Source organism: Grampus griseus (genome assembly GCF_964374135.1).
Source record: "Grampus griseus genome assembly, chromosome: 19".
Classification (NCBI taxonomy): Eukaryota; Metazoa; Chordata; class Mammalia; order Artiodactyla; family Delphinidae; genus Grampus; species Grampus griseus.
In genome coordinates, this window is record NC_139013.1 from 1760398 (window position 1) to 1775184 (window position 14787).

At 42.3% G+C, this 14787-nt stretch overlaps 1 long non-coding RNA gene across 1 annotated transcript; it reads left to right on the forward strand.

Moving 5' to 3' along the window:
* The first annotated feature begins 462 nt into the window (after positions 1 to 462).
* LOC309836310 lies at positions 463 to 13918 on the forward strand. Its single transcript, XR_014298137.1, has 4 exons — positions 463 to 835; positions 10195 to 10321; positions 11074 to 11209; positions 13580 to 13918. It is a non-coding gene; the product is annotated as an uncharacterized lncRNA (long non-coding RNA).
* The last annotated feature ends 869 nt before the right edge of the window (positions 13919 to 14787 follow it).

Below are 14787 nucleotides of genomic sequence, written 5' to 3' on the forward strand. Positions count from 1 at the left end.
GCTCTACTCTTTAATGAGGGAACCAGAGAAGCAACACATGGTCCACCTGCTTATGGCCACCCCAAATTCCTCCTCTGTCTTGTTCACTATAGCTCCCTGTCTGGAGTCTATGTTCTCTTGACTCTGACCTAACACAGTGAGGTCTAAAGCCTTAGGCTACATCCTTTGGAAGAGCAATAAGAGAATGTTTAATAGACCCCAGCTATGGATGCATGAAGTTTGTGTCATAGTGACAACCTGGTATCATGTGCGCGTTTGGTTTTGTAGGTTTCGGAAACATCTGAAATATTATGGCTGTCTCTCTGGGACCAGCGAAGACTACATTCCATGGAAATCTGGGTTCGTCTCCTTTAAGAAGCGTGAAACTCCGCCCCCGTCCTCAGAGCCTCCAGGACACTCTTTCCCAGGAACCCGGGCAGTGAGGCGGGGCTTTTCCTGTAGGCTGGGAGCACCACCCCTTGACAGGTTCTAGAGGCCTGTGAACTGCATTACCCGGAAAAAAACTACGCCAGTTCGTGGGCGCCCCTGGGCCAATGAAGGCTCAGGAAAGAGTCACTTCCGTTCTAGAGGACGGAGTCTGGGCGGCTTTTCCGGCGTCGACTGAGGTCGTTATTTTGTAAACTCGGCTGTGTTCACAGGCGGGGAACTTCGCAACGCTGTGAAGGCCAGAGGTCAGGGAGCCAGGAAGGCGCCGTGCCCGCTTCTCTGAGCTTCGTCTGAGGCTCGGCGTGGGCGCTATCCGGCCTGACTCTGTCGGGCGGTTGGTGCCGCAGTGCCCGGGCCCCACCTTCACCCACAAACTCCGCTGGCGCCGGCGCAGATGTGTCTGATTCAGGTAAATGCTGCGTCATCCGGGCCCTCCCCCAACTCTTCTCATTCAGCAGTGTTTTATCTGTGTTCTTTTACTAGTGTCCTATAGTTATCATTTGTACCCCCAAAACTTGGCTTTCCGAAGTTTGAAATATGACCTGCCTGGGAAAAAAAAATTGCAGAGGACTTCAATGTGCGGTTGAAGAAGCTCTGAGATTAATATCACCGCTCAGGCCAAAATTGCTATATAAATAGGACCTCAGAAGCAGCCTGTGGGATTTTTCCAAACAATTATCCCCATCCCCAGCAACTTAATGTATTGGCTGCTGTTTGAAGTAAGCATTTCCTTTCTTTTCTTGATAGTTTTGCCAACTATGTGGAAACTATTTGACGTGTCTTGTTTAGTTTCGCTTGTTTTAAAAGTTTTTTATGAATGTAATATGTTTTATGATGTGTTTTTCTTCTTTTGCGCAATGTGGTGTGACTTTACCCATGTTTTTCGTGGCTATCCCTTTGTGGAAGAAAGAGGTGAAACAGGAGGGAAGGGGCAGGGCACAGCCTTTAAAGGAATGACATATCCATAGGACTTGACTAAAACAAACAGGTTTGAACCAATTAGGTCCAAGATGGCGGAAGATTTGATTTCCAGTGGATCTTGAGGCTCATTATACTCCCATTGTAATACATGAGCATGTAAATAACACACCCACCAGCGACCTGCCAGTTCTAAGGCTAACTCTAAAAGGCCAAAAAGTGGGTGGTGGCCCAATTCCTGGAAATACCTGCCCCTTCCCGGGAAGTAGTTGGAATAATCCTCCCACTCAGCCTGTGAAATTACGTAGAACATAAAAAGTAACCACGTCATATTTTGAGGCCTCACGCCTTCTGAGATGGCCCACACTCTGTCTGTGGAGTGTGTTCCTCGCTAAATAAATCTAATTCTTACCTATCACATTGTCTCACTGAACTCTTTCTGTGAGGAGACTTCAAGAACCTGAGGTTCATTAAGTCCTGAGACCAGGTGTGTGATATCAAGTAAAGTCCCAATCTGAGTTGCATGGTTTCAGGGGGACCCCTTGCAGGGTCTGAGAGTGGGCACTTGTGTAACACTCGTAAATTAATTGTCCAAGGAGACACACATGCTGACAAAGCAAGAGACTTTATTGGAAAGGGGTGCCTAGGCGAAGAGCAACACAGTAGGGAACCCAGGAGAATTGCTCTGCCATGATGCTCGCAATCTCAGCTTTTATGGTAATAGGGTTAGTTTCCGGGTTGTCTATGGCCAGTTGTTCTGACTCAGGGTCCTTCCTGGTGGTGCACTCACCTCTCAGCCAAGGTGGATTCCAGCGTGAGGGGGATTCTGGGAGGTAGGCAGGACATATCATCTCTTCCCTCCTCCTTTCAGACCCTCCCAAATTCTCCCAGTTAGCTTTCAGAGGCAGCACCTCTTTATCAGAACTTCCTGTTGTGAGACAATTCAGGCAAGTGGTTATCATTGTGCCTGGCCAAGGTGGGCGGTTTCAGTTCCCTAACACATTCATTTTCCTTTCTTGTGCTGTATTCTGTAGATATGAGTATATGAGTAAAATGTCTTTATAAGTTCCCCTGTTGAAGGCTCTTCTTTGTTTACATGTTTCTTTTTTCTTCTTCTTTTTTTTTTTTTTGGTCTACTTTCTGTATTTATAGCCATACCTGCCATCTGTTCTTGTGTACATATGCATTTATCTAGCATATATGTTAAAATTATTTATTTAAATGAACATTTCCAGTTTTTAATTTTGTTCTTACTAATTTTAACTTAGTTCTTTGAATGAAATTATACATATTTTTCAACTACCCCATTGTTAGATTTTGATACAGACTTATTATACATTACATAAACTCAGTTTTACAGCATACACACACTTAGAGGGTTTTGGGGTTTTTTAAATAATTTTTATTGGAGTATAGTTGATTTACAATGTTGTGTTAGTTTCAAGTGTACAGCAAAGTAAATCGCTTATAAATATACATATATTCATTCTTTTCTAGAGTCTTCTCCCATATAGGTCATTACAGGGTACTGAGTAGAGTTCCCTGTGCTATAAAGTAAGTCCTAATTAGTTATCTGTTTTATATATAGTAGTGTGTATATATCAATCCCAGTCTCCCAAATTATCCCCCCCTCCCCGCTTTCCCCCGGTAACAAGAAGTTTGTTTCTACACCTGTCGCTCTGTTTCTGCTTTGTAAATAAGTTTGTTTCTATTATTTTTTGTTTTTTAGCAATATCATCATGTCTTTTTCTGTTTGACTTACTTCACTCAGTATGACAGTCTCTAGGTCCATCCGTGTTGCTACCGATGGCATTATTTTGTTCTTTTTTATGGTTTTTTTATCCAGTGTGTATATGTACCACATCTTTATCCACTCCTCCATTGGTGGACACTTAAGTTGCTTCCATGTCTTGGCTGTTGTAAATAGTGCTGCAGTAAACATTGTGCTGCTTGTATCTTTTCAGATTGTGGTTTTCTATGGATATATGCACAGGAGTTGGATTGCTGGATTATATGGTACTTCTATATTTAGTTTTTTAAGGAACCTCTATACTGTTCTCCATAGCAGCTGTACCAATTTACATTCCCACCAGCAGTGTAGGAGGGTTCCCATTTTTCCACATCCTCTCCAGCATTTATTATTTGTAGACTTTTTGATGATGGTCATTCTGACCAGTGTGAGGTGGTTCCCACTGTAGTTTTTATTTACATTTCTCTAATAGTAGTGATGTTGAGCATCTTTTCATGTGCATTTGCCCATCTGAATGTCTTTGGAGAAATGTCTATTTAGGTCTTCTGCCAATTTATTGATTGGATTGTTTGTGTTTTTTTCGATACTGATCTGCATGAACTGTTTGATTATTTTGGAAATTAATCCCTTGTCAGTTGCTTCGTTTGCAAATATTTTCTCCCATTTTGTGGGTTGTCTTTTCGTCTTTTTTATGGTTTCCTTTGCTGTGCACAACCTCGTAAGGTTAATTAGGTTCCATTTGTTTTTGTTTTTATTCTCATTACTCTAGGAGGTGGGTCAAAAAAGATCTTGCTGCGCTTTATGTTGTAAGTGTTCTGCCTATGTTTTCCTCTAAGAGTTTTATAGTGTCTGGCCTTCACTTAGGTCTTTAATCAATTTTGACTTTATTTTTGTGTATGGTGTTAGTGGGTGTTCTCATTTCATTCTTTTACATGTAGCTGTCTAGTTTTCCTAACACCACTTATTGAAGACACTGTCCTTTCTCCATTTTACATTCTTGCCTCCTTGGTCATAGATTAGGTGACCATAGGTGTGTGGGTTTATCTCTTGACTTTCTATCTATCCTGTTCCATCAATCTGTATTTCTGTTTTTGTGCCAGTGCCAAACTTTTGGTTACTCTAACTTTGTAGTATAGTCTGGAGTCAGGGAGCCTGATTCTTCCAGCTCCGTTTTTCTTTCTCAGGCTTGCTTTGGCTATTCGAGGTCTTTCTGTTTCCATACAAATGGTAAAATTATTTGTTCTAGTTCTGTGAAAAATGCCATTGGTAATTTGTTAGGGACTACACTGAATCTGTAGACTGCTTTGGGTAGTGTAGTCATTTTCACAATATAGATTCTTCCAATCCAAGAACATGGTCTATCTCTCTGTTTATGTCATGTTTGATTGCTTTCATCAGCATCTTACAGTTTTCTGAGTACAGGTCTTTGGCCTCCTTAGGTACGTTTATTTTTATTATTATTTTAATAAATTTATTTATGTATTTATCTTGGGCTGTATTAGGTCTTTGTTGCTCCACGCAGGCTTTCTCTAGTCGTGCCGAGCAGGGGCTACTTCCTCGTGGTGGTGCGTAGGCTTCTTGTTGCAGTGGCGTTTTTTTCTTGTTGCAGAGCACAGGCTCTAGGCATGCAGGCTTCAGTAGTTATGGTATGGGGGCTCAGCTGTTCTGCGGCATGTGGGATCTTCTCGGACAAAGGCTCGAACCCACATCCCCTGCATTGGCAGGTGGATTCTTAACCACTGTGCCACCAGGGAAGCCCCTTAGGTAGGTTTATTCCTAGGTAGTTTATTCTTTTTTTTGCAGTGGTGAATGGGATTGTTTCCTTAATTTCTCTTTCTGATCTTTCATTGTTAGTGTATAGGAATGCAAGAGATTTTTGTGCATTCATTTTGTATTCTGCAGGTTTACCAAATTCACTGATGAGCATAGTAGTTTTCTGATAGCATCTTTAGGATTTTCTCTGAGTAGTATCATGTCATCTGCAAACAGTGATAGTTTTACTACTTCCAATTTGCATTTCTTTTCTTTTTGTTCTCTGATTGCTGTGGCTAGAACTTCTGAAACTATTGGCAGGAGTGGACATCCTTGTCTTGTACCTGATCTTTGAGGAAATGCTTTCAGTGTTTCACCGTTGAGAATGATGTTAGCTGTGGGTTTGTTGTATATGGCCTTTATTATGTTGAGGTAGGTTCCCTCATGCCAACTTTCTGGAGAGTTTTTATCGTAAATGAGTTTTGAAATTTGTCAAAAGCTTTTTCTGCATCTATTGAGATGATCATATGGGTTTTATTCTTTAATTTGTTAATACGGTGTATACATTGATTGATTTGCATATATTGAAGAATCCTTGCATCCCTGGGTAAATCCTACTTGATCATGGTGTATGATACTTTTAATGTGTTGTAGTCAGTTTGCTAGTATTTTATTGAGGAGTTTTTGCATGTATGTTCATCAGTGATATTGGCCTGTAATTTTCTTGTGTGTGGGTGGTATGTTTGGTTTTGATATCAGGGTGGTGATGACCTCACAGAATGAGCTTGGGAGTGTCTCCTCTTCTGCAGTTTTTTATAGGTGTTTTCTTTTTAAATGTTTGATAAGTTCTTCTATGAGGCCATCTGGTCCTGGCCTTTCTGTTTGTTGGAAGTTTTTTTCTAAATCAGTTTTAATTTCAGTACTGGTCAGTGGTTTGTTCATATTTTCTTTTTCTTCCTGGCTCAGTCTTGGTAGGTTGTATCTTTCTAGGAATTTGCCTATTTCTTCTAGGATGTCCATTTTATTGTATATAGTTGCTTGCAGTAGTCTCTTAGGAGCCTTTGTATTTTTGTGGTGTCCGTTTTTATTGATTTGAGCCCTCACCTGTTGTTCTTGATGACTCTGGCAAGGTTTATGTTTTCAAAAAAACAGCTTTTAGTTTCATTGATCTTTGCTATTATTTGCTTTAGGTGTAAGTAAGATTAGGTTATTTATTGAAGATTTTTCTTGTTTCCTGAGGAAACATTGTATTGTTATAAACTTCGCTCTTAGAACTGTTTTTGCTACATCCCATAGTTTTGGATCAGTGTGTTTTCATCATCCTTTGTCTCTAGGTAGTTTTTTTTTTTTTTTTTTTTTTTTTTTTTTTTGTGGTACGCAGGCCTCTCACTGTTGTGGCCTCTCCCGTTGCACAGCACAGGCTCTGGACGTGCAGGCTCAGGGGCCATGGCTCACAGGCCCAGCTGCTCCGCATCATGTGGGATCTTCCCATACCGGGGCACAAAACTGTGTCCCCTGCATCGGCAGGTGGACTCTCAACCACTGTGCCACCAGGGAAACCCTCTAGGTAGTTTTTGATTTTCTTTCATGTATTCAGTGATCCATTGTTTTTTAGTAACATGTTCAGCCTCCATGTGTGGGGTTTTTTTTTAATAGTTCGTTGTGTAATTTATTTCTAATCTCATATGGACAAGGTGCTTGATATGATTTCATGTAAATTTGCCAAGGTTTTCTTTGTGGCCCAGGATGTGTTCTATCCTGGAGAATGTTCTAGGTATACTTGAAAAGAATGTGTATTCAGTTGCTTTTGGATGCAATGTGGTTTAAATATCAATTAATGCCATCTTGTCTAATGTGTCATTTAAGGCTTGTTTTTCCATATTGATTCTCTGGATGATCTGTCCATTGGTGTAAGTGGGGTGTTAAAGTCCCCCCATCATTGTGTTGCTGTCAGTTTCTCTTCTTATGGCTGTTAGCGTTTTTTTCATTATAGATTGATCCCTTGATCATTCTGCAGTACTTCTTTGTCTCTTGTACCATAAAGTCTATTTTGTGTGATATGAGTATTGCTACTCCAGCTTTCTTTGGATTTCATATAGGCAATTTCTTTTATTTTTTCTTCTTCCCATGGCTTGAGGGATCATAGTTCCCCAACTTTGGATTTGTTTTTGTCTGGTGTTCTGTCTTCCCTTCCTTTTGATTTCATCTCTTGTGGTTTGATGATTATCTTTAGTGTTGTGTTTGGGGTTTTTTTTTTTTTTCTTTTTTTGAACCTATTGTAATTTTTTGGTTTGCAGTCTGCCTGTATGTTTTTTTTCTTTTTGGCTGAGTTGGGTGTTTGTTGCTGTGTGCGGGCTTTCTCTAGTTGCGGCAATTGGGAGCTACTCTTCATTGCAGTGTGCAGGCTTTTCATTTACATGGCTTCTCATTGCAGAGCATTGGCTCTAGGCACGTGAGCTCAGTAATTGTGGCTTGGGGGCTCTAGAGTGCACACTCGGTAGTTGTGGCACACAGGCTTACTTGCTCCATGGCATGTGCGATCTTACCCGACCAGGACTTGAACCCGTGTCCCCTGCATCTATGTGGTTTTTATATAGCAGTCTATGTATGTACAGGATTGTTTTGAGGTGCTGGTGTCTTAATTTCAAACGCAATTCCCATTTCCTGCATTTGTACTCCTCATGGTTGCTGTTTTGATATCATATTTCGTGTGTGGATGGTTTCCTTCTTTTTTTTTTTTTTTTTTTTTTTTGGTTTCCTTCTTTTACTGTCTGTTTGCCTTTACTGATGAGCTTTCCCTTTTGTGATTTTCTTGTTTCTAGTTGTGACCTTTTCTTTTCTGCCTAGAGAAGTTCTTTTAGCACTTTTTGCAAAGTTGGTCTGGTGGTGCTGAATTCTCTTTGCTTTTGCTTGTCTTGTCTGTAAAGCTTTTAATTTCTCCATCTAATCTGAATGAAAGCCTTGCTGAGTAGAGTATTGCTGGTTGTAGGTTTTTTCCCTTTCACCATTTAAATATATATTGTGCCACTTTGGCCTGCAGAGTTTCTGTTGAAAAATCAGCTGATATAGCCTTATGGTTATCATTCCTTTGTGTGTTATTTGTTGCTTTTCCCTTGCTGCTTTTAATATTTTTCCTTTGTGTTTAATTTGTATCAGTTTGATTAATATGTGTTTTGGTGTGTTTCTCCTTGGGTTTATCCTGTATGGGACTCTGCACTTCTTGGACTCGGGTGTTTCCTTTCCCATGTTAGGGATGTTTTCGGCTGTAATCTCCTCAAATATTTTCTCAGGCCCTTTCCCTTTCTCTTCTTCGACCCTTATAATGCAAATGTTGGTTCATTAAATGTTGTTATTTCCACCACTCTGTCATCCAAGCTCACTTAGTCGTTCTTCTACCTTAGTTATCCTGCTATTGAATCCCTCCAGTGTATTTTTCATTTCAGGTATTGTATTGTTCATCAAATCTACCTTTCTTTTAAACATTTCTTGTATCTTCTCCATCTGTTTCCATTCTTTTTCTGAGATTTTGAATCATCTTTACTATCATTACTCTGAATTCTTTTTCAGGTAGAATGTGATTGTACTCTTCAAATAATGCTTATGTATTGTTTTATTTATTTTTGGCTGTGTCAGGTCTTAGTTGCAGCACACAGGATCTTTCGTTGAAGCACATGGGCTTAGTTGCCCCACCACAGTATGTGGGATCCAACCTGCATCCCCTGCATTGGAAGGCAGATTTTTAATCACTGGACCACCAGGGAAGTTCCTGAATAATACTTATTTTAGTGGAAAATCATAAATGATTAAGCTATCTTGTTAAAATACTTGTTTTAAGGGTGATAAAATGAATCATTGTAAGTGTAAAAAGTGATAATGCTTTGTCATTATCACTTTTTGTCATTGTAAGTGACATTGTAAGTGTAAAAAGTGATAATGCAAGATGTTAAGAACTCAATAAGGTATTTCTGTGTTTCTACAATGCAGATGGACTAGAGGTCAAGTCCTATAGCTTGTTGCAGTTCTCTTAAGTTTAAAGAGTCAGCAATGATGCCCAGTTATCCCCAAGTGCTGGAGGCCAAGCACTTTGATTCTGGCAAGAATCCCTTTTCCAGAGAGTCATATTCAGTGTGAATTCAGTAAATTGTGGTTCATGATCTCTACCCCTGGAGAAGAAATCTAGTAGGAAATTACAGATAGTCTCTCTGAACAGGTATGGGGGAAAAAAATGGATATATCAAAGAATATGGTGGATAAGTATAAAAAGTATATATTCTTGCATCCTATTATGTAATGTTAGCATAATTCCAAATCAGAATTTAATCTATGGATTATGTAAGGTGGAGATTTTTATAAAGTAATAATTTTTAATATAACCAAAGTAAAATTTGAAAAGAACCATTTCCTCTCCAACACAATCCCTTATTCTTCTGGCTCAATGGGCTCCAGTCACACTAGCCTTGTGGATGCTGCTCATACACACCAGACATGACTCTGATAGAGAGGCTTTGCACTTTTTTGTCCCACTTCTGGACAGCCTTTTCTCAAGGTATCCACATGACCTTATGGCACAACTCTATAACATTTTCTGCTCTCTTTTACATGCTTTATTTTTCTCTTGAGTATTTGTCTTTGCCTGAAATATTAAATGGTTCGCTCAGCAGAACCATTTATGGCCCCTGCACTGGTGTCAGGTGTCTTCGTGGACTTGGTGTCTGTAGATCCTAGGTTTTATGGACAGATTCCCATTTTTGGCAGCCAGCGGACTGAGACATGAAAGGTTGTCTTAGTAATGGGGCTAGTATATACAAATGCTTGAGGATGTGATTGTGATGGGAGTGCTCTAGGACATGTAGGTCTGTTAACAACTGATAAGGACAGAGAGCAAGGGGGGCAGAATTAGAATGGTAGCACGAGGTTTCTGTTCTGAGAATGATGGTAGACATGTAATGTATGAGGAGGTTCAGTGAGTAATATGCATGTGAGGAAAGTGTGTGAAGTAATTGCCCCAGGCCCTAGTACTAGAAGTATAAGAGAGAAGGATGGGGCTAAGTTTGCTTGTATCTGGGAGACATGATAGTGAGTACACTCAGGCTGTTGTCTTGGAGGAAAGGGAAAGGGCCCTGCATACCAGGCTCACAGATTACATGGTATCTCTCTGTCCACCTGCCTGTTGTTGCTCAGGGTCGTACATACTGATAAAGGAAGCATGAAGAGTTATTGGGCCCACTGCCCTCTAAGTCACGGAGCTGGGGTGGATGATGAACCCAGAGTATGGGCTGGGTTTAGAAGTACTTATGGGGTCCTGGGGAGAGAGGCTGCTTATGTACAAATCTGTCCCATCATCACAGGGCCCTGTGACCTTTGAGGACGTGGCTGGGTACTTTTCCCAGGAGGAATGGAAGCTTCTTGATGAGGCCCAGAGATTCCTGTGCCGTGATGTGATCCTGGAGCCCTTTGCACTTGTTGCATCATTGGGTAAGGCCCTCCCACCTATCCCAGCATCCTGGGCAGGTCTCTGCCTTTCCCTTTTCCAAAGGCAAGTCTGTTTTTTCACAGACTCCTAGACAGTGGGCACATCTCTATTACTGCTTCCCTCTCATCTGTGTTGTTGGTGCCAAGGCTGAATGAGTACGACCTCCTTTCAGAAGTATCCCCAGTACCAGCAGCTCTGAAGTTTTTTCAGTGAAGTTTTTCTGGGTCATAAGACTTGGAATTAGTTCAGTGGGTTCCATCAGTCTCAGCCACTCCCTGCTAAGTTGACTCTGTAGACCCACACACCTCTGTGCGCTAGGTTCTGCCCCCTTCCAGCTGATATTTCCTGGGCCCTGACTGTACCAGGAATTGTTGGGATCCAGCAGGGACACTGGTTCTTTTTGTGACACTGTTTTTCTTTCCTCAGGTTTTTTGGGGGATTGGTTGTTCTCCTGGGCTAGTACTGACTGTTCACCTGTCCTGTCTTTCCCTTAGGACTTGCATTTTCTAGGTTCCATGTTGTTGTCCAACTGGAGCTGGGAGGTGAACCCTGGGACATGACAGAGTGGACATGACTCCAAGCCCCAGCATGAGGGGTTCAAAGTGGGCTTGGCCCCATTGATTTGGCATCAGGGGTTCAAATTATATCAGGATCATGTCCTGTGCCCCACAGTGTTTTGGTGCCAAAGCCAGTGACTGTGTACCTCATTTCTGTGTGCACTCCCCCCAACATTGTGTCATTTCTCTGCTTTCAGTTTGTTGGCATGGAGCAGAGCACACGGAGATAATTTCTGAGCAGAATGTTTCTGTAGAAGTGCCATGAATAAATACTTCAGAGACCTGTCCATCCAAAGTCCTGTCCCTGGAAGATGTGTAGCCTGGCCTTAAACAGTAAGTTTGCCTCTAGGTGAAGACCTGGGAACAATTCCTGGCCAGAAACTGTGTGTGTCAGGTGTGAAATTTCACCAGCACAGAGGAAGGAAACTCTTTAGAAGAGACAGGGGTAAGGCCTTTATGAGGAGCCACATAGTCCATGCAGCCAAGAACTCCTTCACATGCCAGGAGGCTGGGATGGATTTCCCTGGTAGCTCTAGCCTTCTCCAGCACCAGGTCACTCCACAAAAGGATGCTGACTGCACAGCAGTGTTTCACAATGGTAAAAGTCTCTATAAGTGCTATGAGTGTGGGAAAGCCTACCCCTGGATGTATAGGCTTGCAGAGCATGAGAGAGTCCACACAGGAGAGAGGCCTTAAGAAGACAGTCACACTGGAGGAAAAAAACACATGCATGCACTAAATATGGAGAATTCTTCAGCCAAAACACCCAGCTTACTGAACACCAAACAGGTCACGCCACAGAAAAAGACCATGAGTGCAGCAAATGTAAGAAAGCTTTCAGCCAAAGGTCTATAACCTCATCTATCACCAGAGTTCATACTGGAGAAAGGCCTTGAAATGAGATGAGGAGAGTAGCACATGAGCTGTCTCCTTAGTTAATACATCATACTGAATAGGCTTTGTGAGGGACTCATCAATGGAAGTTGAATGCCATACAACTGAACAACCCTAGTGTGCAGATTGCCCGTGAGTACGAGGTTTGTAGGAAGCTTTTCAGGAGCTATGCTCTACTTTCTGACTTACTGTCACTGTGAGTTTCTTACCTTTTCCAAGTGGCAGATCCCCATACTGGGACTCAGTCATCTAAGTGTGATCAGGGTAGGTAGCCTTTTGTGCTCTCGTATCCCCTGTAGAAAAGCATGGATTCCGTGAGCACGTGGGTTTTGTCATTCTCTTCCATCAACTGGCTAGGACAGGACACAGGAACAGGTTTTGTGGGTGTTCCAAACTTAGTATACCTCACTGGGGGTAGTATCATGGCAGAGAAGAGTTTTCACTCCAGTTCTGGCCCATTTTGCATCGTTGTCCAAGGCCTTCTGGGGTAGAGTGCAGGGCTCTCTGTGGGACTAAAACAGGGAATTATAGGGAGAGACTACCAAAGAAGAAGGAATAAAATATAAAATTGCATTCATGTATGTTCCCACCACTGTGGCTGTTTTGCATAAAGGTTTTTGCAGAAACCTCCTGAGCCTCAGTCAGTGTCAGACTGAGTAACGTAAAGGTTTTAGGATTCCCTCAGCATCTGCAAATAGTTTATCTCAAGGCCATTTGATGCACAGTGAAAACAATGGGGAATGAGTGTGGAAATCGTGTAGTACAGGCATGTGATTTTTAGGACCCAGGCAGAGTTCTTGGATAACTTAAGTGGAAACACTTTTCAGGGATTCCCCTGGTGGCACGGTGGTTAAGAATCCACCTGCTGCAGGGGACAGGGGTTCAAGCCCTGGCCTGGGAAGATCCCACATGCCTCATAGCAACTAGGCCTGTGTGCCACAACTTCCAGAGCCTGTGCTCTGCAACAAGAGAGACCACTGCAATGAGAATCCCCCACACCACAACAAAGAGTAGCCTCTGCTCACCACAGCTAGAGAAAGCCCAGGCACAGCAACAACACAACGAAAAATAAAATTAAAAAAACCTTTCATTGCTCACCAGTCTTCATCGCTACTACTACAGAATCCCTCCCATGAGACAAGGAGTCAAGGATGGGGTTGTGGTTTGCCAGAGTTCTACTGAAAAGGAGATTCAGAGTAAGATTCCAGGGGGATCCTTGGCTCCTGCAAGGCACATGGCACACACACACACCCCAAATTCAGATTTTTATGTGGAGCCAAAATTTAATTGAGCTGTATATGGGCATGTATTGAATTTGAACATACCTTATAAAATGTGCAGCTTGATTAAATTTTGATACATATAAACCCCCAGAACCAGTGTCATAATTGTCATAATTACAAACATCCACCATCACTGCCACACCCACCTTTGAACACCCCCTCACAACTCCCAGGCAACTACTATTGATTTCCTTTTTTCCCATTCAGTTAGTGTTTTCTAGACTTTTAATATCATTGGGGTCTTTATGTTTCATATTCTAATTTTTTTTTTTTTTGCCACATCACACACCATGGGGCATCTACCCCAACCAGGGATTGAACCTGTGGCCCCTGCAGTGGAAGTACAGAGTCTTACACCCCTGGTTTCATATTTCAAAACGAATGAATACGGTTGTATCCTTTTTGCATTGGGAACCTTCCATCCCCTGTGTTCCGCACCAGTAGTGGGTTGGTATGGTTACTGTTTTGAATATTACTTTTTTTGCGGTACACGGGCCTCTCACTGTTGTGGCCTCTCCCGTTGCAGAGCACAGGCTCTGGACGTGCAGGCTCAGCTGCCATGGCTCACGGGCCCAGCCACTCTGCAGCATGTGGGATCTTCCCGGACCGGGGCACGAACCCGTGTCCCCGCATCGGCAGACAGACTCTCAACCATTGCATCACTACAGAAGCCCCTGAATATTAGCTGTTTTAAAAGTGTGGATACATACCTCACTGTGGTCTGATGCATTTCTCTAGTGATTCATGATGTTGAACATTCCTGTGTTCTTTGCCAGGTGTATTGTCTTCTTTGATTAAAATGTCTTTTTATTAGTAACTGTGGAGAGAATAAAAAGAAATGTGTTGCAACTTGTTTTTTCTCAGTGACTTTGCTGGATGGAATAAATGTTTAGTGCCCCACATGTAGTCCTTATTAACATAGTCTCCATTACTGTAAGTCTAAACACCTACTTAAAAAAAAACCCAACACCCCCCCCCCAATTATTGTGTTTGCCAATTTCCCTGGTATGAATACTCCAACTGTGGGGAGTTTCACACTGTGAACAGGAGGTTATTTTACCAAACCAGCGGTGCAAGAAGCCAAACAGTGGGACGTCAAAGCTTGCCAGAGAGGAATTTCACTCACAAGGCAGCACAAGCCAGGAGACAAAAAAGTCTCACAGCCACCTTCCTGGAGGTGAGGTGCTGTAGGGGACAAAGAGGCAGGGTAGTCTTAGGTGGGGGGAAGGGCAATCAGAGAAAAGGTGAGGCAGTAGTGTGTACAGCTGTATCTGCATTACAGGCTTCTGTTCTTCACACATAGCTGGATAAGAGCTGACTCCAATTTCCTAAAAAAACAACTGAGGCTCCCTTCCCTACAGTGTCCCCACCCTGTCAGAGATGTTTTCTACAGTGTGGGACTTCCCTGGTGGTCCAGTGGTAAAGAATCCACCTTCCAATATAAGGGACGAGGGTGATACAATCCCTGGTCAGGGAACTACGATCCCACATGCAGTGGGGCAACTAAGACTTACATGCCACAAACTGAGCCCACTCCACAACTAGAGAAGAGAAAACCTACATGGCCCAACTAGGGAGGAAGTTGGAGCACATGCAAGTAGGAGAAAAAAAACCCCACCCAAGTGAGCTTAACCAATTAAGGCAGTTCACAAGCGAGGGGTTTTGACATGATATTCCCTTTTTTTAATAATTCTAGCTCAAGAAGTTGTTAGTCATCAGCTTCTGTTAACCCCT